The sequence below is a fragment of the Heptranchias perlo genome, chromosome 15 (assembly GCF_035084215.1).
Source record: "Heptranchias perlo isolate sHepPer1 chromosome 15, sHepPer1.hap1, whole genome shotgun sequence".
Taxonomy (NCBI): Eukaryota; Metazoa; Chordata; class Chondrichthyes; order Hexanchiformes; family Hexanchidae; genus Heptranchias; species Heptranchias perlo.
Genome location: NC_090339.1, coordinates 32,635,727 through 32,659,186, shown reverse-complemented (window position 1 = coordinate 32,659,186; position 23,460 = coordinate 32,635,727). Strand labels below are relative to the sequence as shown.

Below are 23,460 nucleotides of genomic sequence, written 5' to 3'. Positions count from 1 at the left end.
TGTTCTTCTTGCTAGCCTTATTTGAAGGGCCGATAAGACTCCAGGGATGGCTTTTGGGGGACCAAGGATATGTCCTGCAGTCACGGGTTATGACACCACTGTTGTATCCAAGAATAAGAGTTCAGGAGGGGTACAATGTGGTCCATGAATCCACCAAGGTCATAATGGAACACACAGTTGACATCTGTGGGGGTCATTTTCACCTTCACTGTTTGGCCGGTAAACTGGCGGAGCAGATCACATGTCCATTACAGCACCTGCCTGATTTTCATTGATTTCATGTATATGGTTCTGCATCTACTTTGATGACACCCAGCTTTGCCTCTAAGCCAACACCGCAAATTTTCTCAGCGGTTATCACGATTGGCCGCCATATCTTCAGCGAGAGGTCGGCGGAAACCCCGGTTATACGCCTACCTGGGGTCACCGCCGATCTTGCGCCGAAGTTACCAACCGATCGGGAGGACCCCTGAGAAAATTCACCATCTGGGACCAAGAACAACTTTTGTAAAACTAGGTCAATGTACTTATCTACTTACAATATTAAGTCACAATATTGGAGGCTTGGAGGTTTATCCTAGTTCTTTGATTGCAGAGCAAAGCTTTTTAATTCAGCTTGTGGATCTGGCTTACAGGCTGCTATTATTTGACTAATGCTTCCAGATCTTTGGCTAAGGTATTGATCTGATGAAACCACAGGTAGTTCCTGTTACATAGCTCAGTTGTTTTGAATTGCAGCTGCAGAGGTTTTTCCAATAGATTTTTCTGCCAATTTTTCTCCTTTTGTCTTATGAAAATGCTGACTCCTTGCTGGGTTATAGTTCTGCTGGGACTAGTCGCCCTCCAGTACCTTGTGCAAGTTACCAGTAATCATGTGCGAGACTTCACAGTAAGTGTTAGCAGGCTATTTGAGTATGAGTGCATTGCAGTGAACCCCAGTTGTTACCTGAAATAACAACCACATGTGGCCAATGCCACCAGAAGTTGCTAAACAGCATTCAGGAGCAAGAACGCTGGCCAATTTTTCCTTCCCTAACTCAATTATAGTTCCAGCTGAGAAGAGCTAAATTAGCATTGTGTCCTTCCTGGTTTGTATGGCTCAGCTACTGACTAGTAAGCTCACTGAACCACTGGGGGCCGCAAGTACAAGGCTTTAAAGTTAGTGGTCCTTCGTATCCTGAGGAAAGCACATATTTCCCTGTTCCATTCTTAACGTGTTGAAGTCTCATGTTTGAAGGATGCCTTATATATTGGGCATTTATGTTCCTTTTCCATAGTGAACTCAAATTATTAATTTATTTAATTATTATCCCAAACTTAGTATGTATGGCTAACATGTTCTGAAATAATTTTCTTTCCAGAAAACCAACCCTGATACACAGGGCAATGGTGTAAGATTCTCTGAGATAACCAGATGAGATAGCTACAGGATAGGATGTGTCAATGTGAACAATGTTTTTTCATAATAGAATTTTAAAGGGCCATGTTCTCTGGTAAAATATCCACAAGAATCTGGGTCACTGCACTTTACGATCTCTAATCTGTTTCACCTTTTATCAGTTACTTGAATTTATGCTGTATCTAATCTGACAGATGGTGCATTGTGCATACAGAGATTGTCAGGCATTATGGTATCATCTAGGACAGTTGGACAACTGGGAGGTTGATGTACTTTGGGACAGTGTGGAAGACTGCAGTCATCAGATAAGCTGGGACAGTCTGGGACATTTAGGGGAAAATGGGACAGGGTGAGGTAGTTTGGGAGGATGGAACAGTGCTGGACCACCAATAGCAATGGCAATTAAACAGCAACAGAAAGACTGAAGTAAGAGGCAGTCACTGGAAATCCAATCCCTGAATATCCAATGGGGTATAGGTGGGTAGTCTGCATCATGAACCCTGAGCAAGTAGGCTCAGTTTTATTTCTGATTTTCTCCACTCCCCTCCTAAAGGCAATCATTCTTGTTGGGGTACGATTTCTTGGGTGCGGGTAGCACTCCAGTACTTCATCCTAAAGGCCATGCTGCATCGCTGAGCATAGAGAATGAATGTTGGCAAGCAGGTAATCCGGAAGGCAAATGGAATATTGTCCTTTATTTCTAGGGGGATGGAGTATAAAAGCAGGGAAGTCATGCTACAACTGTACAGGGTGCTGGTGAGACCACACCTGGAGTACTGCGCACAGTTCTGGTGCCCTTATTTAAGGAAGGACATACTTGCATTGGAGGCAGTTCAGAGAAGTTTCACTAGGTTGATTCCGGGTATGGAAGGGTTGTCCATAGGAGGAAAGATTGAACAGGTTAGGTCTATACTCATTGGAGTTTAGAAGAATGAGAGGAGATCTTATTGAAACATACAAGATTCTGAAGGTACTCGATAGGGTAGATGTTGAGAGGATGTTACCCCTCATGGGGGAATCTAAAACTAGGGGGCATAGTCTCAGAATAAGGGGTCGCCCGTTTAAGATGGAGATGAGGAGGAATTTCTTCTCCCAGAGGGTCGTGAATCTTTGGAAATCTTTACCTCAAAAAACTGTGGAGGCTGAGTCATTGAATACATTCAAGGGTGAGTTAGACAAATTTTGGATCAGCAAGGGAGTCAAAGGATATGGGGAAAGGGCGGGAAAGTGGAGTTGAGGTAAAAATCAGATCAGCCATGATCTCATTAAATGGTAGAGCAGGCTCAAGCGGCCAAATGGCTAATCCTGCTCCTATCTCTTATGGTCTCTTATGGTCTTATGTTCGATCATGGCATGGGGAATGATGGCCAAACCCAATTCTGTTTTCATCCAACATTCACACTTTCTAGCAGCAGTCACTGGATAGAAGACAAAGGAGAGGAAGGCAAAAGGGAATAGGAAGAGGTTAGGAAAGAAGTCAAAAAAACAATTTGGGAAGCAAAGAGAACTAGGAGATTAAATTATCAAGGAATATAAAAAGAAACAGCAAAGTATTCTACAGACACATAAATAACAAAAGAAAAAGCAGAATAGGGATAGGGCCACTAAGGGATACACACGATAAACTCATCGGTAACGACTGCGAAATGGCAAAAATATTGAATAGTTACTTTGCCTCCGTATTTACAAGGGAAACTAACAAGGTGGGCATGACATTAGAAGAAGAGATCAAAAAAGATATAGAAACATTTAGGATAGAAAGGGGGGAGATAATTGATAAACTAAGTAAATTAACGGAGGATAAGACCCCTGGTGCGGATGGATTGCATCCGTGCATTTAAAAGAAGTTAGGGAGGGGATTGCAGAGGCACTATTACATACATATATAAAAATTCATTAAAAAAAGCAAAATTCCAGAGTACTGGTGGACAGTTAATGTTATTCCTATATTTAAAAAGGGAGATAGAACAAGCCAGGGAACCATAGACCAGTTAGCTTAACGTCGGTGTTGGAAAGATGTGATAGAAAGACATCTAGAGAACGAAAATGTAATAAAGAATGGTCAGCACGGATTTCAGAAGGTAAAGTCAGGCTTGATCAGCCTTCTTGAATTGTTTGAAAAAGTAACAGAAAGAGTAGACAAGGGTAATGCAGTAGAAGTAATGTATTTGAATTTCCAAAAGGCCTTCGATAAGGTGCTGCATTGCAGACTCATAGCTAAGGTCAGAGCATGTAAAGTCATGGGACAGGTAGCAGAATAGATAGCAAGCTGGCTACAAAACAGAAAGCAGAGAGTAGGGGGTTAAGGGTAGCTGCTCAGACTGGCAAAAGGTGGAAAGTGGTGTACCACAGGGATCAGTGCTGGGATCATTGTTGATCACAATTTACATTTGTGAGTGCAAAAGACAAGGCTGAAGCGTTTGCAACCATCTTCAGCCAGAAGTGCCGGGTGGATGATCCATCTCGGCCTCCTCTCAATATCCCCACCATCACAGAAGCCAGACTTCAGCCAATTCAATTCACTCCACGTGATATCAAGAAACAGCTGAGTGCACTGGATAGAGCAAAGGCTATGGGCCCCGACAACATCCCGGCTGTAGTGCTGAAGACTTGTGCTCCAGAACTAGCTGCGCCTCTAGCCAAACTGTTCCAGTACAACTAGAACACTGGCATCTACCCAACAATGTGGAAAATTGCCCAGGTATGTCCTGTCCACAAAAAGCAGGACAAATCCAATCCGGCCAATTACCGCCCCATCAGTCTACTCTCAATCATCAGCAAAGTGATGGAAGGTGTCGTCGACAGTGCTATCAAGCGGCACTTACTCACCAGAGGCAGTAGTAGAGGCGGGTACAATTTTGTCTTTTAAAAAGCATTTGGACAGTTACATGGGTAAGATGGGTATAGAGGGATATGGGCCAAGTGCAGGAAATTGGGACTAGCTTAGTGGTATAAACTGGGCGACATGGACATGTTGGGCCGAAGGGCCTGTTTCCATGTTGTAACTTCTATGATTCTATGATTCTATAATAACCTGCTCACCGATGCTCAGTTTGGGTTCCGCCAGGACCTCTCAGCTCCAAACCACATTACAGCCTTGGTCTAAACTTGGACAAAAGAGCTGAATTCCAGAGGTGAGGTGAGAGTAATTGCCCTTGACATCAAGGCAGCATTTGACTGAGTGTGGCACCAAGGAGCCCTAGTAAAATTGAAGTCAATGGGAATCAGGGGGAAAACTCTCCAGTGGCTGGAGTCATACTTAGCACAAAGGAAGATGGTAGTGGTTGTTGGAGGCCAATCATCTCAGCCCCAGGACATTGCTGCAGGAGTTCCTCAGGGCAGTGTCCTAGGCCCAACCATCTTCAGCTGCTTCATCAATGACCTTCCCTCCATCATAAGGTCAGGTATGGGGATGTTTGCTGATGATTGCACAGTGTTCAGTTCCATTCGCAACCCCTCAGGTAATGAAGCAGTCCATGCCCGCATGCAGCAAGACCTGGACAACATCCAGGCTTGGGCTGATAAGTGGCAAGTAATATTCGTGCCAGACAAGTGCCAGGCAATGACTATCTCCAACAAGAGAGTGTCTAACCCTCCCCTTGACATTAAACGGCATTACCATCGCCGAATCCCCCACCATCAACATCCTGGGGGTCACCATTGACCAGAAACTTAACTGGACCAGCCACATGAATACTGTGGCTTCAAGAGCAGGTCAAAGGCTGGGTGTTCTGCGGCGAGTGACTCACCTCCTGACTCCCCAAAGCCTTTCCACCATCTACAAGGCACAAGTCAGGAGTGTGATGGAATACTCTCCACTTGCCTGGATGCGTGCAGTTCCAACAACACTCAAGAAGCTTGACACCATCCGGGACAAAGTAGCCCGCTTGATTGGCACCACATCCACCACCCTAAACATTCACTCCCTTCACCACCGGCGCACTGTGGCTGCAGTGTGTACCATCCATAGGATGCACTGAAGCAACTCGCCAAGGCTTCTTCGACAGCACTTCCCAAACCCGCAACCTCTACCACCTAGAAGAATAAGAGCAGCAGGCACATGGGAACAACACCACCTGCATGTTCCCCTCCAAGTCACACACCATCCCGACTTGGAAATATATCACCGCTCCTTCATCGTCGCTGGGTCAAAATCCTGGAACTCCCTTCCTAACAGCACTGTGGGAGAACCTTCACCACACGGATTGCAGCGGTTCAAGAAGGCGGCTCACCACCACCTTCTCAAGGGCAATTAGGGATGGGCAATAAATGCTGGCCTCGCCAGCGACGCCCACATCCCATGAACGAATAAAAAAAGATTAATGAATTGGATTTGGGATTCGGAAGTACAATCTCAAAATTTGTGGACAACACCAAATTGGGGGTGTAGTAAATACAAAGGAAGAATGCTTCAAAATGCAAGAGGATATTAATAAACTTGCAGAATGGGCATGTAAATGGTAGGAAGAATAAGGTGGCCACATACTGCTTGGATAATAAAGGTCTAAATGGGATAGAGGAGCATGGGGATCTCGGCATACAGATACACAAATCACTAAAAGCACTAGGGTTCATTTCTAGAGGGAGAGAATTGAAAAGCAAAGAAGTTATGTTAAACTTGTATCGAACTTTGGTTAAACCACTCATGGAGTATTGTGTACAGTTCTGGTCTCCATATTATAGAAAGGGTATAGAGGCATTGGGAGTGCGCAAAAATGATTCACAAGGGTGATACCAGAACTGAGAGGATATCCTTAACACGAAAGTCTGAACAGGCTGGGGCTCTTTTCTCTAGAAAAGAGAAGGCTGAGGGGTGACCCAATAAAAGTCTTTAAGATAATGATAGGGTAGACGTAAAGAAGATGTTTCCACTTGCGGGGGAGTCCAGAACTAGAGATCATAAATATAAAATAGTCGCTAATAAATCCAATAGTGAATTCAGGAGAAACTTCTTTACCCACAGTGTGGTAAGAATGTGGAACCGCAAGGTGTAGTTGAGGCAAATAGCTTAGACGCATTTAAAGGGAAGCTAGATAAGCACATAGGGGAGAAAGGAATAGAAGTGTATGCTGATAGGGTTAGGTGAAGTAGGGAGGGAGGAGGCTCGTGTGGAGCATAAACGCCGGCATAGACCAGTTGGGCTGAATGGCCTGTTTCTGTACTCTAGTTTCGAAGTAACTCGATAGTGATCAGGAGCAGGAATCTTGGCTGATTTATCACCACATATTCCAAGGTCAATTGTGGCACACCTATTGGTGACCTGGCTGAGATCAGCCATCAACCCAGGCTGGGGTTCACACCTGTGACCTTTGACAGATTGGTTTATTTATTTCAAATCTTTTTATAATGTTGCAAAAATCACTTAAAAATGCATTAATGAGCCTGGCTGCTTTGTGCAGTTGGCTGCTTTGTGCACTCAGTTGTTCCCGAGTACCTGAGGCTGTCTCTGATATAGCACATTAAAACAATTCAGCACTTATCAAAGAGTAAAATGAGAATGCAGAGGAGAGTCATTCTCACTATGTCTATTAGAGCCAGTGAATGACCCTAATGCACTCGCATAGATACAATTTTAACTGACTACTGTTGAGGCCATTATTGAGCTGTGTGTAAAAGCTCTGGATAGCAAGATAATAAGAGGCTTGTTCATTTGTCCCATGGCGCTCTCTGTTTCATAGCAGATAATGTTTTGTGTAATTTTTAGTCTAAGCCTACTGCAGCCTGCTTTCCTGTCAGTGGATTGTTTTATTGGATACTGCTGTTGTGTTCTCTCTCTCACAATCTCTCTCTTTCTCTATCCATATTCTGCTTCTCCTTCCTATCTATCTAGAGAATGTTTTTTGGCAAGTTACATTATTTTCTGGACTTCTCTAACTCCCACAGATGGAAGGGAAGCTGGTCACATTCCCAGTCTATGTAAACATTAGTGATTAATGCTAATGGAAAGAGCAGTTTTTAGGGGTATTTTTCCTCCAGCTCTCTCTCTCTCTTTATCTCTCACTATCTCTCTCACTCACACGCACAAACGCACTCATTTTGCAACAGCAGCTCTAAGCAGCAAATGGAGTGAATGAGATCCATAAGCATTCTGGCTGTTAATAATTTCTTCAGAGAGAAAGAGATAAGACATTTTGTTTGAACTGTTATCAGCAACTTAGATACGGATATCAAGGCGCTCACGGTAAGTACTGATGTGAGTCTTGTAAATGTCACGTTTTATTGTCTCATAGGGTAATTTGACTGAAGTCTGTTTCCTTTGGAGTTAACACTACTGCTAAAACACTAATTTATGCTGCTGAATTTTGTTGGTGCAGGATGGTTACCATATTTATTCCAATATGTTACGTGAATTGCATTTGCACCTTTCTGTAGTCAAATGTAAATAAGGTAACGCTGTTCTGATAAGCTAATGATGTAACTGCCTTTAAATCTGTGGGATTTTCAGTAGTTTGATTTTGTTGGTAATAAAGTCTATGAAACTTATAGTCCCAGTGGGTGTAATTTCCAGTCAGTTTGTGTATGACAGAGCTATATTGAAATCTAGTAGAAACAGATACAATTTTAGTACTGAAATTTCACAATCTAAAGGGCTTTACTGATCATACCTACTCTAGTTGGTAGTGATCCTGATGAAAACAAGATTGCACTGTGTACAGTTCTCCTCACCTAAAAAACATTATAACGCTGGCTTTACCATCAAGCCTGGCTTCAATTGCAACACTGTAATGCGAATAAAGTTGCGTTACTGTCTCTGAGGATGACTTCAATTGTAAACAATTTTACAACACCAAGTTATAGTCCAGCAATTTTATTTTAAATTCACAAGCTTTCGGAGACTTCCTCCTTCCTCAGGTAAATGTTCAGGATCTCCTGAGGAAGGAGGAAGTCTCCGAAAGCTTGTGAATTTAAAATAAAATTGCTGGACTATAACTTGGTGTTGTAAAATTGTTTACAATTGTCAACCCCAGTCCATCACCGGCATCTCCACATGATGACTTCAATGGCAGTGCCATAGGTGCTTTTATATTAAAGGAGTTTGATAGACACATGGGGCTCCCTCTGTCAGCTGCACGGCCTAGCATAAATGCCCTGACATTTAAGGAACCAACAGCATAATATACTCATGAAAATGCAGATCTACAAATGCACTGAAGGGTTAAGCAAACCAGCTTCAATAAAGTAAACATGGAGAGTTGGTCCCATACTTTTGCACTGTTTATGGCAATTAGGTTTTCAAACTATACAACGGAGCCCAGCATGACTAGCACCCAACAATAACAACTTGCATTTATATTGTGCCTTTAATGTAGGAAAATGCCCCAAAGCATTTTAATCGCCCGACTAAAAAGTAAAAGGAGAGAGCAATGCATGAAGGTCACTCCTTAGACAGGAAGAGTGGGAAAATAGGCAATGTAAAAGCTTGGATCTTGACAGATAAGTAGTGTGGAGCTGCTGTCTGAGGAAAGCAGCACCATTAGTTTTCCCCTTTGCCACCTAAGGCCGTAAAGACATGGCAGCAGCTGCTGGCTTTAGCAACTGTTCCTTCTGGCAATGAGCAGACTGAGTGTACATGTCAGCAGTGTGGTTTTGTGTAATGGTGCTTTTCATCCATAGTGATTTTTTTCTTTATAAATGTGCAGTTCTCCACAATTTAGACCCTAAACTTGAGAAGAGCTATGCATTCAGGGGACCTTGAGTAAGACGACAAAACATTGGGTAACACCCAGCAGCAAGAAATGAAATCTGTGATTGCAACTCTCAAACAATTGGGCATACTACTGGTGCTGTGAAATCTGCTTTGTAATATAAATAGGCAGATGGCACAGTACCAGGAGTGCCAGCATATTATAGAACCACTTCAAATATATCAACAGGATGTGATGTTTACGACATCTATAGTGTCAACAACAATGTTTTCTTCATAAATCAAGCTTCTTCTGAATGGGAGTAGACTGAGTATAAACTGCGGGAGGGGATTGAAATAGCCAGATCAGCTGCATGCTACTATTGTTATAGTGAGATTGTGCAAGTGATATATTTATGTGACCTGAATTGATTCATGTGATCTCCTAGTGTGGATACAAATAAAAGAAGCATAAAGGTTTACTGGTCATTTTGACACAAGGCAGTGGCCCTTTAAGAGGTGAGTGTGTGACTACTGGAGGGGGAGGGGGGAAGGTACTTGTGCGTCCGTTCTTGTCTGACCACCAGTTCCTTTTTTCAAAGAGGCCCATGGGATTTACAAAATGCCTCCGTCAAAATATTTGGAAAAGTACAATAGAAGTTGCCTGGCCTAATTATTTCCCATGGTAGTAGCCCATGCTTAAATAAAGGAGCTCCATGTAGAGAGATGGTTGGAAAGGCAGAAAGCAAATGGTAGGGTGAAAAGAAGTTTGTGAGTGGCGTTCCACAGGGTCTGTGTTAGGGCTGCTCTTACTCATCATACACATGGTCTAGACTTGGGGATTGAGGTAACAATTTCAAAATATGCCGATGACACCAAATTGGGGGTTATGGCAAATTTTGATGAGGATTGTGAAAGACTGAAGGGGGACGTAGAGGGGCTAGCAGAATGGGTAGGTAAATGGCAAATACACGAAAATGTGAAGTAATGCTTTTTTGAAAGTATGAATAAAGGAAAGAAATACACCTGGAATGGTAATATTTTAACAAGTTAGAGGAACAGAGGTACTTTGATGTGCAGATACACACATCATTAAAGGTGGCAAGTAGACAAGGCCATAAAAAGGCAAATGGAATCCTTGGTTTTGTATCGAGAGTCTTCGAATACAAGAGATAAACTTGTACAAAACCATAGGTAGGCTACAGTTGAAATATTATGTGCTGTTTTGGCCACCCCATTATTGGAAGGGTATAAAAGCAATAGAAATGGTGCTGTGTAGATTGAATAAGATATTACCAGAGAAGAGGGGTGGTTATTAAGAGATTCAAGAATTTAGAGTTTTTCTTTAAAGAACTGAGAAAGTTTGTGCAGACGACTGAGAGACGCCGGCGATGTCCCCGGTGGCAGCCTGGAAGGATGCGGAGGAGAGGTTGTTGAGGGCAGTGGTGACTTTAACAGCGACAGGTAAGAAGATGGTGCGCGGGCCAGCCGGGAGCAGCTCGGCATGAAGGAGGCTGCAGATGTCCACGACTACATGTCGAGTGACTCTGAGCCTCCGTGTGCATTGCTGCTCAGAGAGGTCCAGGAAGCTGAGCCTCGGTCTGTAGACCCTGTGGCGACGGTAGTGCCCTCTGCGACGCATCTCTCTCTCTGCGGTTGCCCTCCCTCCTGCTGTGCATGTAGTCGTGGACATCTGCAGCCTCCTTCATGCCGAGCTGCTCCCGGCTGGCCCGACCATCATCTTCTAACCTGTTGCTGTCAGTCACCACTGCCCTCAACAACTTCTCCCCCGCATCCTTCCAGGGTGCCACCGGGGACATCGCCGACGTCTCTCAGTCATCTGCACAAAAGAACCCTGTCACAGCACTGTGTTGTGGAGCTCCATGTGTCAGAGGTGGCCGGCGAGGCTGGTGATGCTGTTCGCCCTCCGATGAGGTCATGACTGGAGCTACGGCGGCCCCCATTCGGAAGATGTACATCTGAGGGGGTCCGCAAGGTAGGTACATGTGCCTGGACACCGGGGTAATTGTGCACGTTGGTGAATTTTATTGTTAGGAGGAGGGTGGTGGAGGCCAAACTTTGTCCAAAGTGACAGAGTGGCCTCCTGCAATGAGTGAGGGTCTCCCCCCCCCCACCTGTCAAATAGACCTTTGCAGCTGCCACAGGCTGATGGCTGCAACACATCCATTTGAACTGGGAGTGTTTCCCCCCAGTACAGGAAACAGTCTCAGTCAGTTGTAAAATCCCATCCCTGCTAAAATAACAGGTCAATCAGGTCTGTAAACAACCTGAAGTACCTGTTCAATTACTTTAAGTGGCACCCCGCCGGCTTTAATTACCGGCGGGAGTCCCACATGCGGGGGCTGTGCGCGCATGTCAGCGTGTCAGTGGGGAACCCGGAAATGGGGCGGGTTAGAGCCGGGCTCCCGACCCGCCCCGGGAATCCCCGATTTTCGTAGCCCCCCCGCCACGAACGCACCCGATCGCGGGTGCGAAAATCGAGCCCATTGTTTCTAATGATTGTAGAGGTGGTAATGAGGGGGTTCTAATTTAAGATAATCACAAAATGAAATAAAGGGAAGGTTAGAAAAAATTGCTTTGTGCAAAGGAATTCTCTGCCACAAACCATTTTTGAAGCAGAATCCATAGAATCTTTTGAAAGGGAATTAAACAGTTGCTCGATGGGCCAAGTGGCCTGTTTCAGCTGTACATTCTATGATTGTATAATTCGATGAAAATTACACAGAAATGATTTTGATGACAAACCATAAACAGTGACTGAATGTTCATGCTAAAGGTTGACAAAATATTGTTTGAGGGCACCATGGCTCAGTAAATAAGTGTACCGTAGAGTATGGATCTAAACCTACAGACTAAGAGGTCTCAGGTTCAATCCCTGATGTGTGTAGAGGTAGCTATCCTTAATTGGGGCTACATGCGAGGACTACATGTGGCCTCAGCACCCATGTGTGAGGAAGGGAAAAATCAGACCAGAGATTGCTATTCAATGACTTGTGCTGAAAAGTGTATTTGGTTTGATCAGGGGAATATAGGTTCAGATTTCTAATACTTCGAATACTCCCTGCATTGGAATAGTTTGTCAACATTCAGTGTCCAGCCTCACACATGAAAAATGGTCTCTTGCTGATTGCTGGTGGAAGCATGTCCAGCAGAGTCAGTATCTTCAGGATGAGTGCAGAAACTAGAACCATCAAGACATCATTTAAAAATTAAACAGATTCAGTGAATTAAAATTTTGACCCTTTAGTTTGTTTCTGTTGCTCCATAGCCTTCTTTTAAATATTTTGTTTAAACAGCAAATGCTAATAAGATCCTGTGAAAGTGATCTGTTTGGGAGGAGTTACTGAGCCTAACAGCATGATGAGCCTGAATTCACACCACTGGAGCAAAAGTACCTCAGTGATCCTGTCATTTTAACAGTATGTGGCAAATCAGCTCATCGCACTATCAAGCTACTTAGGTCCTTATGTAGATGTTCAGTTTCAGTTCTTTTTGTGTAGTGCTTCACATGGTCAGTTGCCTGCTCTATTTTTCACTGGTATGAGGCTACAATGATGTCATCTGTAAACTCAAGGTTGGTTTTCCCTCTACTATTTGTGCAGAATTTCCCTTGGGGTCAGTCAGTGATAATGCTGAGGCAGACCAATAACAAAAAAAAAGCTTGTCTGACTTGGTGGCAAAGATAGAACACATGATCATGAGCCTTCTGCTTTAACAGAATCTGCATCTTAAACCCTGATTTTCACCCCCCCCCCCACCCAATTACAACAGCAGGCGAGGGCCTCATAAGTAAACAAAAGTTGGGGTCCTATAACACAAATAGGACCCGACATGATTTTAGTGCGCAGTCATGCTGAGTGCTGGAACCACCTGAGAAACCTGGCGGCAAACAGGATCAGGGCCAGAAGAAGCCCAAGAAAGTAATTTTAAAAAATTTATTTACGGTTTCCTTGTGGGGCAGGTGGAGCGTACATTCAGAAAATTGGCCATATATATTTTTTCAATTAAAACAGAGTTAGATATATGTATATAATAATATTTTGATTATAACAATTTTAATATCTAGGAATCACACAATAGACATCACACTTTGTTACGGATACAAAGCAGTCCTATCTTTAAAACAGAGAAAAAAATGGCCAATTACTTAAAGCTGGATACTTCTGACCTGGAGTCATCCAGCACTTTATGATTTATAAAGTTTCCTGACCAAACAACAAGTAAACTTTGAGTGACCTCACTAAACAGCAATTAAATTGAGTGACCTTAGCTTCTCTTTATTTAACAATTAGACTTTGTGGCCTTGAATACTTACAAAAAGGGAAAGAAAACCCATCTGACCAGTAATCCTTTCAGTATTTATCTCAAGGAACACCTTGTAGCCTTAAAGGGACAGGCTGCCTAGCAGCAGAATAATATATTGTGTGCTGCATCATGTAATGATCCTGTCCTTATTAAACAGTACATCCTCTGAATACTGCAAGTGTCTCTGACTTACTGCAAGTGGCATTACAAGAGGCCATCTAGTATGTATATATAAAAAGTGGAAGGAATTATAGTTTGTGAAGATGTCATCTGTTGTTCTGTATTAAGCTTGGCGTCATTTCCAAAGTACAATGAATTATTTCACATAGTTCATGGTTCCAGTTTTATTTCTGACTGGTAACCTGTTTCTATCTTAGATTCTGATTTTGTTTTGTTCGACTTCTTCCTCATCCTGACTCCCTTCCTTCCTCCATTCTCATCTAATTAATTCCCACCTGAAGAAAGCTCCTTTGTCTGTTACCTTAACTGCCCTGGCTTTGCAAAATAAGCTCAGAGTCAACGAAAGTTAGTAATTCTCCCAGCTGTGCATCCAATGGGGCAGGACCTGAACTTTTCCATAAACATGCCCTGCACAGACCTGCTATGCATTGGTCAAAAATTGCCAACACACCTGTCCACTTTTGCTTACTTGTGAGACTTACTCATTTTGATTTGACAATGTGATGTATCAGCTTCATTTGTTTAAATAGGTTTGTAATCTGCATCATTTTGTAATCATAAATCTCACTCCTAACTCCCCAAGCTCTCAGTACTAGTTAGGACCTGTGAGGAATGAATGGTCACAGTATGCACAGGACAAGTGGGAATTGCAGGTCTAAGGAGCCCTGGATCAATTTTGAGACCACTTTCTGGAATCTTACCTTGGCTTGATTGCCCAAATCCACATAACATTGTAGCATCTTATCTCAATTATATGAGAGCTTGAGAAATGTGCAGTCTAGAGCTATAGTAAGATCAATCGACACAAACAGGGATGCAGGAAGAGGCTATTTGACTGTAGGCTGTTCACAGATAAGCCAGATGTTGTCTTCGCCTGACATCTACACTCGTGCACCTTCAGGCAGGAACTGAAACCCCTGGCTGATTTGTCCTTTCCCTTGCCCACGGGGAACACAAGCCAAGTGTAGCACCCAACTGCCTCCCCAGATGAGATCCAGGTAATTCAGCGCAGACCAGGGATTAAAACTGTGGGCTTTCTTGAGCCATCAGGTCAGTCTGCCTTTGCTGTTCTTTGTTTTCTCTTTCTACCTTTTCCTTTGCTGATTTTTATTTTCTTGGAAGAAGCTGATCAAATAATTCCTGTATAATTTCAGACACCTTGTTTACATGTCACCACCCAAATGCTGGATCAGAGGATACTGGGCAACATGAGAATAAGGGGGACAACAACTGGATAAAATTGCGAGAGAAGAGGGGACTGGAGACACACAGTAGGGTCAGAGGAGAGGCTGAACAGCATTGTGACAGGAAGACTGCGAGGAGTTATTATTGGAGTAGGTACAGCAAATCCCTAATTGAGGGTTTGGGGGGGTGGGGGTGGGGGTGGTGATAGGTTAAAGTAAATGATTTTGATGATGGAGTGTAGCATTTCAAGTGGGGGCAGAGTTTATAGAGCTTCCAAGCATTCACTGTGCTGCTCTGCAGCAATAGACCACTGCGCCCACTATAGGCACAACCTACAAGCGTCATACCTCGGAAAGTTACTTTCTGCCGGAAAGAAGAAATAAAATCTGCAGACAGCTTGTCAGACTTGTAACTGTGGGACCGCCTGACCTATTGAAATTGAACCTTCAGGTTCCAGTGCCGCAACCTGATAAGTCAGCAAGCTTTCGTCAGTCAACAGATTACCAAATAAACCTAGTGTAGCATTACAGTTCAGGTTTCAAGTGTATGTGAACTGCTATTCAAAATCATGAAGGGTTTTGACAGGGTAAATAAGGAGAAACTGTTTCCACTGGCAGAAGGGTCGGTAACCAGAGGACACAGATTTAAAGTAATTGGCAAAAGAGCCATAGGGGAGATAAAGAGAAAATATTTTACACAGCGAGTTGTTATGATTTGGATTGCACTGCCTGAAAGGGTGGAGGAAACAGATTCAATAATAACTTCCAAAAGGGAATTGGATATATACTTGAAAAGGAAAAATTTGCAGGGCTATGTTGAAAGAGCAGAGGAGTGGGGCTAACTGGATCGCTCTTTCAAAGAGCTGGCACAGGCACGATGGGCCGAATGGCCTCCATCTGTGTTGTATGATTCTATGATATGTGGAGGCTGATTTTCTGAGTATGTGCTGCTGATGGCGATCCTCGAACCCTGGCTAAATGTATCAGGAACAAACAGCTCAGCTTGTTCCATAATAACATGTTAAATGCTTTAATTGTCAAAATATGTGACAAACTGATTTGCTTGGTTTAGAAAAAAGCAATTTAAAAAAATGCCATTATGGAAGTTGGCAGAGCAGAGCATGGCTGCAGCAGAACAAGGTAGGAGCAGCAGAGAACAGGAGTGCAACAGAGTGGTTGAGCACAAACAGATGAGAATATAGTTGAAGCTTACAGCTGGAGAGGAAGCTGGAGCTGGAAAATAGCATTGATCTGCTTTTTCGACATGAAGTTGTGGATGAGCCAAAAATTCTCAATTGAACATTTGAAGGACTGAAAGGTTCCCACCCAAAACTCCATACCCTTGGCCTCAACTACATCTCCATCCTGGCTGCTTGCTTAAGCTGAACCAGATGGTATGCAAACTCAGTTTAACCCTGACAGCGAATTCTTTCACCATCAAAATCATTTACTTTAACCTATAACATTGCTTACCTCTATCCTTACCTCACGCCCACCACTGCTGAAACCTTTAGCCACACTTTACCTTCAGAGTTAACTTCTCCAATGCCCCTTTCACCATGCTCCCAGGCTTCACCCTACATAAATTCCAACTCTTAAATCTCTACCATCGACATCCTATCCCACATTAAATCCTGCTTGTCTATCACATTCACCCTTTCCTGTCTACCAAAACATCAAATTCAAAATCTTTGTCCTAATTTCAAGCCCCATTATGGTCTTTCCCCATCCTACCTCTACAACCACCTCCAGCTATATATCCCAGCCCTTCATCCTTTGATTCTGACCTCACATGCATCTTCCTGTCCCTCTAATTCACCATTGGTAACAAAGTTTTGCTAAATCCCTTCACCTTGCTATTTCTCACCCTTCTTTAAATAGCCTCCTCAGAACTTATCTTTTCAACCATAGTTACAGTCATCTCTCTACCTACTGCACAAATTCCCTTTCTCCACTGTGAAGGGATATTTTGTACATTAAAACTGGTAAATGCCAGTTATTGTAATTGCAGTAACGGAGACAAGTTCAAACAAAACAAGGGCTGAGAACTTGTAGAGACAAAAGGAGCGGTGGTTTTATGCTTTTCTGTGGTGAAATTGTTCAACAATAATAAAGTGACTGCTTCACACTGTCTAATGTATCAAGAAGCTTGTGATTCTACCCTTTGTCACATACTATCAATATTTTCCAAGCACGCAAGGTATTAGAACAAAGAAATTTAGCTCAAATCAATGAAGCCAGTTTATTCTTGTTTGTTGTTCAACTTTGAAACTAAAAGGGCCATTCTCTCAGTTTACTAATGGCCATTCATCGTTCTCCTTCAATTAGACTATTTCTTAAGTCTTATGTATGCTATGGTTGCACAAATGCTGGAATGCAGAGCATACAAGCATGTGGAAGAGCTATGGGAAAAATATCTAATTTACACCCTCACTGAAGACTTGTTATTTTAAAATTCTGTGGAGAAATACCTACCGGCACAGTTCAGGAATGGATTTATTTATTTATCATTAATAACTAATATGAAATAATGATACATAGGCAAATTGCACACACTGCCATTTCTGTTCCATCAAAGTTACATAATTAGGAAAGAAATCTCCCACAGATAAGAATCCAATTGAAACTAGCTGTAGAGGGTTGTTTTTCAAACTGGAGGCCTGTGACCAGCGGTGTGCCTCAGGGATCGGTGCTGGGTCCGCTGTTATTTGTTATTTATATTAATGATTTGGATGAGAATTTAGGAGGCATGGTTAGTAAGTTTGCAGATGACACCAAGATTGGTGGCATTGTGGACAGTGAAGAAGGTTATCTAGGATTGCAACGGGATCTTGATAAATTGGGCCAGTGGGCCGATGAATGGCAGATGGAGTTTAATTTAGATAAATGTGAGGTGATGCATTTTGGTAGATCGAATCGGGCCAGGACCTACTCCGTTAATGGTAGGGCGTTGGGGAGAGTTATAGAACAAAGAGATCTAGGAGTACAGGTTCATAGCTCCTTGAAAGTGGAGTCACAGGTGGATAGGGTGGTGAAGAAGGCATTCAGCATGCTTGGTTTCATTGGTCAGAACATTGAATACAGGAGTTGGGATGTCTTGTTGAAGTTGTATAAGACATTAATAAGGCCGCACTTGGAATACTGTGTACAGTTCTGGTCACCCTATTATAGAAAGGATATTATTAAACTAGAAAGAGTGCAGAAAAGATTTACTAGGATGCTACCGGGACTTGATGGTTTGACTTATAGGGAGAAGTTGGATAGACTGAGACTTTTTTCCCTGGAGAGTAGGAGGTTTAGGGGTGATCTTATAGAAGTCTATAAAATAATGAGGGGCATAGATAAGGTAGATAGTCAAAATCTTTTTCCAAAGGTAGGGGAGTCTATAATGAGGGGGCATAGATTTAAGGTGAGAGGGGAGAGATACAAAAGGGTCCAGAGGGGCAATTTTTTCACTCAAAGGGTGGTGAGTGTCTGGAACGAGCTGCCAGAGGCAGTAGTAGAGGCGGGTACAATTTTGTCTTTTAAAAAGTATTTGGACAATTACATGGGTAAGATGGGTATCGAGGGATATGGGCCAAGTGCAGGCAATTGGGACTAGCTTAGTGGTATAAACTGGGCGACATGGACATGTTGGGCTGAAGGCCCTGTTTCCATGTTGTAAACGTCTATGATTCTATGATTCTAAATATTATTTATATATGCTTATAAAAGCGAGCAGACCAAAAACTTTCCAACTGAAGAAATCAGGGTCCTGGCAAGGTTATGGACAGAGTACTGGTGTGGAGAGGTTTGAACTGCTCCCCTGTGTAGTTCAGGGAAACAAATGAAATAACCCTTCACCATGTTTTCAAGAATCTTGTATTTTTTCTCTCATAAGCAACTTGCTGGATAGTTGTCATGCCAGGTCTAAATGTGAAGAAGAGCCACTTAATTGATGTGAGCAAGGGTGGTCTGTAAGCCCCTCTATCTATTACTGTGAATATGCATCCTTCGTGGTCCTGTATGCCAATCTGGAGGTATTAGTAATGTAAAAGTTCAGTCTGGGTACATGTCCGGGAAGCTAAACTCCTGGTTTTGACCTTCTGAGTGACCTCTTCCAACTGATGATGGAGGTGTTGTCTGGAGGGTTTCTGCCCCCTGAGGAGAACAGGATCTCCCTCCTTCTGTCATCAGTCTGGTCTAGGGCCTCCAAAGCTGCATCTGAGAACCTGGGTGCCCTCTCTGTATCTCTTCCAGCCATTTTATCCTTTTGAGAATGTTTCCCAGCTGTCTATAGCTAGAGTGCACCCCTTTAAGAGGTGTTGGCTGCCTTTAAGTGGCGTCAGTCAAGTATGATTTCTTACCTCCCCCCCCCTCCCCACCCCACCCAAACAGGCGCGAAGCCAATAAGTAGCAGGAGTGCTGCAGGCTGCACGCCTGACTCATTATAATGAGCTGGCAGCACCAATTTAACGAGGTCCCAGCAGCCACATGAACAGGCACAACAGCGCGCCCAGCCCCTACATGCCCTGCCCCCAGCGCGCCCATTTTCAGATGTGATCAGATTTCTGGGCATCGTGTTTCTGACATACACAGTAACAAATTTCCCGATCTGCACAAATGCCACCATTTCCCAGAAGCTGGGATTGGACCAAATGTTTACTTTAATTTGGTAATGTCAGCTTCTTTGTTAATTGCCTTGAGTATAGACAAATTGAAATTCACATCTCTTTTACATCGAATTGAAGTTTTTTGCCATCCCAATATTTGAAAACCTGAGATAACGAATCTTAAAATATCAACTCATTCTGGCATTTTCCAATATCTACCACAGAGCAGGAGCCAACCAACTCAAAAACTAACATCTGTCACTGACAAAATCTATTTAAACCTAGACCACTTTAATTCATTTTCTATTAATCTACATGTGTGGGATCCATGTCTTTGCTCCATCACCAACCTTGATGCTATACGGTTAACCCGGTTAATCTATGTTTCCAAATCCAACTTGACTGATATAAGCACCAACAACATGCATTTGTACAGAGCATTTAACATAATAAAAGGCATTTCACATAGAAGGAAAAAAGGCCGAAGGAACAGTCGTAAAGGGGGTTAGTGCATTATACCTCATGCCAAGGTGAGTTAACGCTTGCGGTTGTAGCCATGATCCTTCACAGGATAAGTTGCCAATTTGTGCAACTGTGGGCAATCTAGATAGGGTGCGAGGGGATGCCGATAGAGTCAGCCAGGCCCACTGGCAGATGGGTCGGTAGCCAGAGGACACAGATTTAAGATAGTAATTGGCAAAAGAGCCAGAGGGGTGATGATGAGAAATTCTTTTATACAGTGAGTTGTAATGATCTGGATGCACTGCTTGAAAGGAGGGTGGAAGCCGATTAAATAGTAACTCAAAAGGGAATTGGATATATATTTGAAAAAGAAAAAATTGCAGAGGTATGGGAAAGAGCGGGGGTGTGTGACTGATGGGATAGCTCTTTCAAAGAGCGGGCACCGGCTCGATGGGCTGAATAGCCTCCTTCTGTGCTCTAAGATTCTATGATTCTATCATTCTATGAGGAGATTTCTAAAGCTGAGGAGGGAAGTGGCAAGTTGAAGAGTATTAATCTTGATGATGGATAGGATATGGGGTTTCAAGCTTAGCTCAGGGGTGAACAGAGCACCGAGGTTATGCATCGTCTGGTTCTGTCTGAGTAGTTGGGAAAGGGCATAGAGTAGGGAGGAAGGGTATGGAGTTTTTGGTGGGAGCTGAATAAGATGGCTTTGTTTTTCCAGTGTTCAATTAGAGGAAGTTCTGACTCGTCAACAATTTGATATCAGGTTCATTATTTTGGCCTATTTAATAAAAAAAGTCAATTAACACCTATCATCTGGCATGTCAACATGGCTATGCAGAATCACTCAGATGCACTCAGGTAAGTGCTGAGTGACCATTCCAATGCACTGCTTGGGTGTTTCCTACTGAGCAGAGTGTGTGATGTACAGTCAACCATTCAACAATGTGCTCTGCTCAGTAATGAAGGGGAGACGATGAAGAGGAGAAACCTGCTGCAGTGAAAATAAGAATGAGAAGCAAAATCTCAGCATCAATACTGGAGATAAGAACAAGAAGTTACTTCAACCACGTGAAGGTGGACAGTTTAAAAAAAATATAAGGAAATATTGATGTCTCTTTGTTCAGATGATTTTTATTACATAACAAAATCAAATTTTCCAGGGTCTGACTATTTTAGTTTGATTGTACAGATTAATCGGGCTCGATGTTACCAGGGCTGCGGGTTCGCGGCGGGGGGGCTATTGGGTGGGTGGGTAACGCGCCCGGCGAAATCAGTCTGCCCCCCGCGCGATCGCAGCCTAATTGGATCCACTTACCTGGTCTTCCGGGTTCCCCACTGCTGATCTGCGCGTTGGGCGGACTGCGCATGCACAGTAAGCTCTGTCAGCTGGAGGAGCTCTATTTAAAGGGGCAGTCCTCCACTGACAGATGCTGCAACAAATAGCAAAAATTACAGCATGGAGCAGCCCAGGGGGAAGGCTGCTCCCCATTTAATGATGCCTCACGCCAGGTATCATTAGATGGGGTGAGGAGGATGGGCAGGACAGAGATCTTCCCCCCCGGCTGGCGGGAGGAAGCGGCCTGCCTCTGCCACCAGGAAGGCCTGGCTCGAGGTGGCAGAGGAGGTCACCTGCACCACCAACATATTGCCCACCTGCATACAGTGCAGGAGGTGCTCCAATGACCGAAGTAGGTCAGCCAAAGTGAGTACACTTACTCTTTCCCCTACACTCCGTCTGCCACATCACTGCCCCCACCCCACATCTCCTTCTGCACTGCCAACACTACTCTGTCACATCATCCCTCATACCCACTCAAAGCTCATCCTCATCTTACCTGCACTTACTCACCTCGCCAGTACTCATCCCGCCACTACCACTCAACCCAATCCTCATACAATCTCATGGCTCTATCTCATACTCACCCTCTCGTGCATCTCTTTCACAGTCAGCCTCACTCAACCGGCCACTACCTGTGCTGCAGCCACAGGGCATGCATCACATACGTGCAGTAGGAAGCGTAAGGCAAACGTGTCGTGAGCATGAAGGGGATGTAATTTCTGACCAACTCACATTACATATTATATTGGCACCACTACTGCCACGTCTTTGCAAATCTTGTCTGGTTTGTGCAATAATGCCCTTTCCTGAGGATCACAATGAAGACCCACAACTGATGACACCCATTGTGTCACTGCAGAGTGGTGTAGGTGTATTTGCAGGGCTCTTTTGTGCAGACGACTGAGAGACGTCGGCGATGTCCCCGGTGGCACCCTAGAAGGATGCGGAGGAGAAGTCGTTTAGGGGAGTGGTGACTTTGACAGCGACAGGTAAGAAGATGGTGCTCGGGCCAACCGGGAGCAGCTCGGCATGAAGGAGGCTGCAGATGTCCACGACTACATGTTGAGTGCCTCTGAGCCTCCGTGTGCATTGCTGCTCAGAGAGGTCCAGGAAGCTGAGCCTCGGTCTGTAGACCCTGTGGCGAGGGTAGTGCCCTCTGCGACGCATCTCTCTCTGCGTTTGCCCTCCCTCCTGCTGTGCAGGTGGATGTGTCACAGCACTCTGTTGTGGAGCTCCACGAGTCAGAGGTGGACGGCGTGGCCGGCGAGGCTGGTGATGCTGTTCGCCCTCCGAGGAGGTCATGACTGCAGCTACGGCGGCCCCCATACGAAAGATGTGCATCTGAGGGGGTCCGCAAGGTAGGTACATGTCTCTGGACCCCGGGGTAAGTGTGCAAGTTGGTGAATTTTTTTGTCAGGAGGAGGGTGGTGGAGGCCAAACTTTGTCCCAAGTGACAGAGTGGCCTCCTGCAATGAGTGAGGGTCTCCCCCCCACCAACCTGTCAAATGGACCTTTGCAGCTGCCACAGGCTGACAGCTGCAACACGTCCATTTCAACTGGGAGTGTTTTCCCCAGTACAGGAAACAGTCCCGGTTGTCTCTAAAATTCCATCCCTCCTCACATAATCCCTTAATCAGGTCAGTTAATGACCTGAAATAGCTCGATAAATATTGTTAAGTGGCATCCCGCTGGCTTTAATTGCCTGCGGGTGTCCCACCAGCGGGGGCTGCGCGCGCACGTCGGCGCGTCTGTGGGGAACCCGGAAGTGGGCAGGTTGGAGCCGGGCTCCGAACCTGCTCCGGGATTCCCCGATTTTTGGAGCCCCCCCCGCCAGGAACGCACCCGATAGTGGGTGCTAAAATGAAGCCCATCAAGTCTGACTGTATTTTAGTTTTCATTGTAAGTCAATGCTGTGTAAACTCAAGCCATTTTGGTAATAAATTGTTTCCCGATTTGAGCTGACTAAAATAGGGATTAAATTATCTTGTACTACTCAGTGTCAGATGCAGTCAGTGGTGTAAGTAAATGACTATAAATCATAGCTCTTTAGGGTTTGTGAAAATCTTTAAATTCGTCGAATGTTAGTTTAGATCAGATGCTGCCTACTGGGCTACCTATGAAATGGCCCCGGAATCCAACTGGAACCTGCACTCTTTGTTCCCTTCTTGGCAAGAGGCCCCAGTTCTAGCTTCTGTTACAGTTCATTCTTTCCCAGGACCTCCAAACTGTGGAACTCCTTATCTCCCTCATGTTCTCTTCCTCTTATAGTTTACTCAAGCTTACTGTCACCTAACTACTATTTGATCTACCTCATCTTCAACTCTTTTCAAACTTGGTAGTGTTCTGTG

At 44.1% G+C, this 23,460-nt stretch overlaps 1 protein-coding gene across 3 annotated transcripts in view; it reads left to right on the top strand.

Moving 5' to 3' along the window:
* The first annotated feature begins 7,165 nt into the window (after positions 1 to 7,165).
* arhgap36 (Rho GTPase activating protein 36) overlaps positions 7,166 to 23,460 on the top strand; it is a 103,257-nt gene continuing 86,962 nt past the window's right edge. For all 3 annotated transcript variants that reach the window (XM_067997033.1, XM_067997034.1, XM_067997031.1), the window contains exon 1: positions 7,166 to 7,580. The gene's annotated coding sequence lies outside the window, so the exon portion shown is untranslated. The remainder of the gene's footprint in view (positions 7,581 to 23,460) is intronic.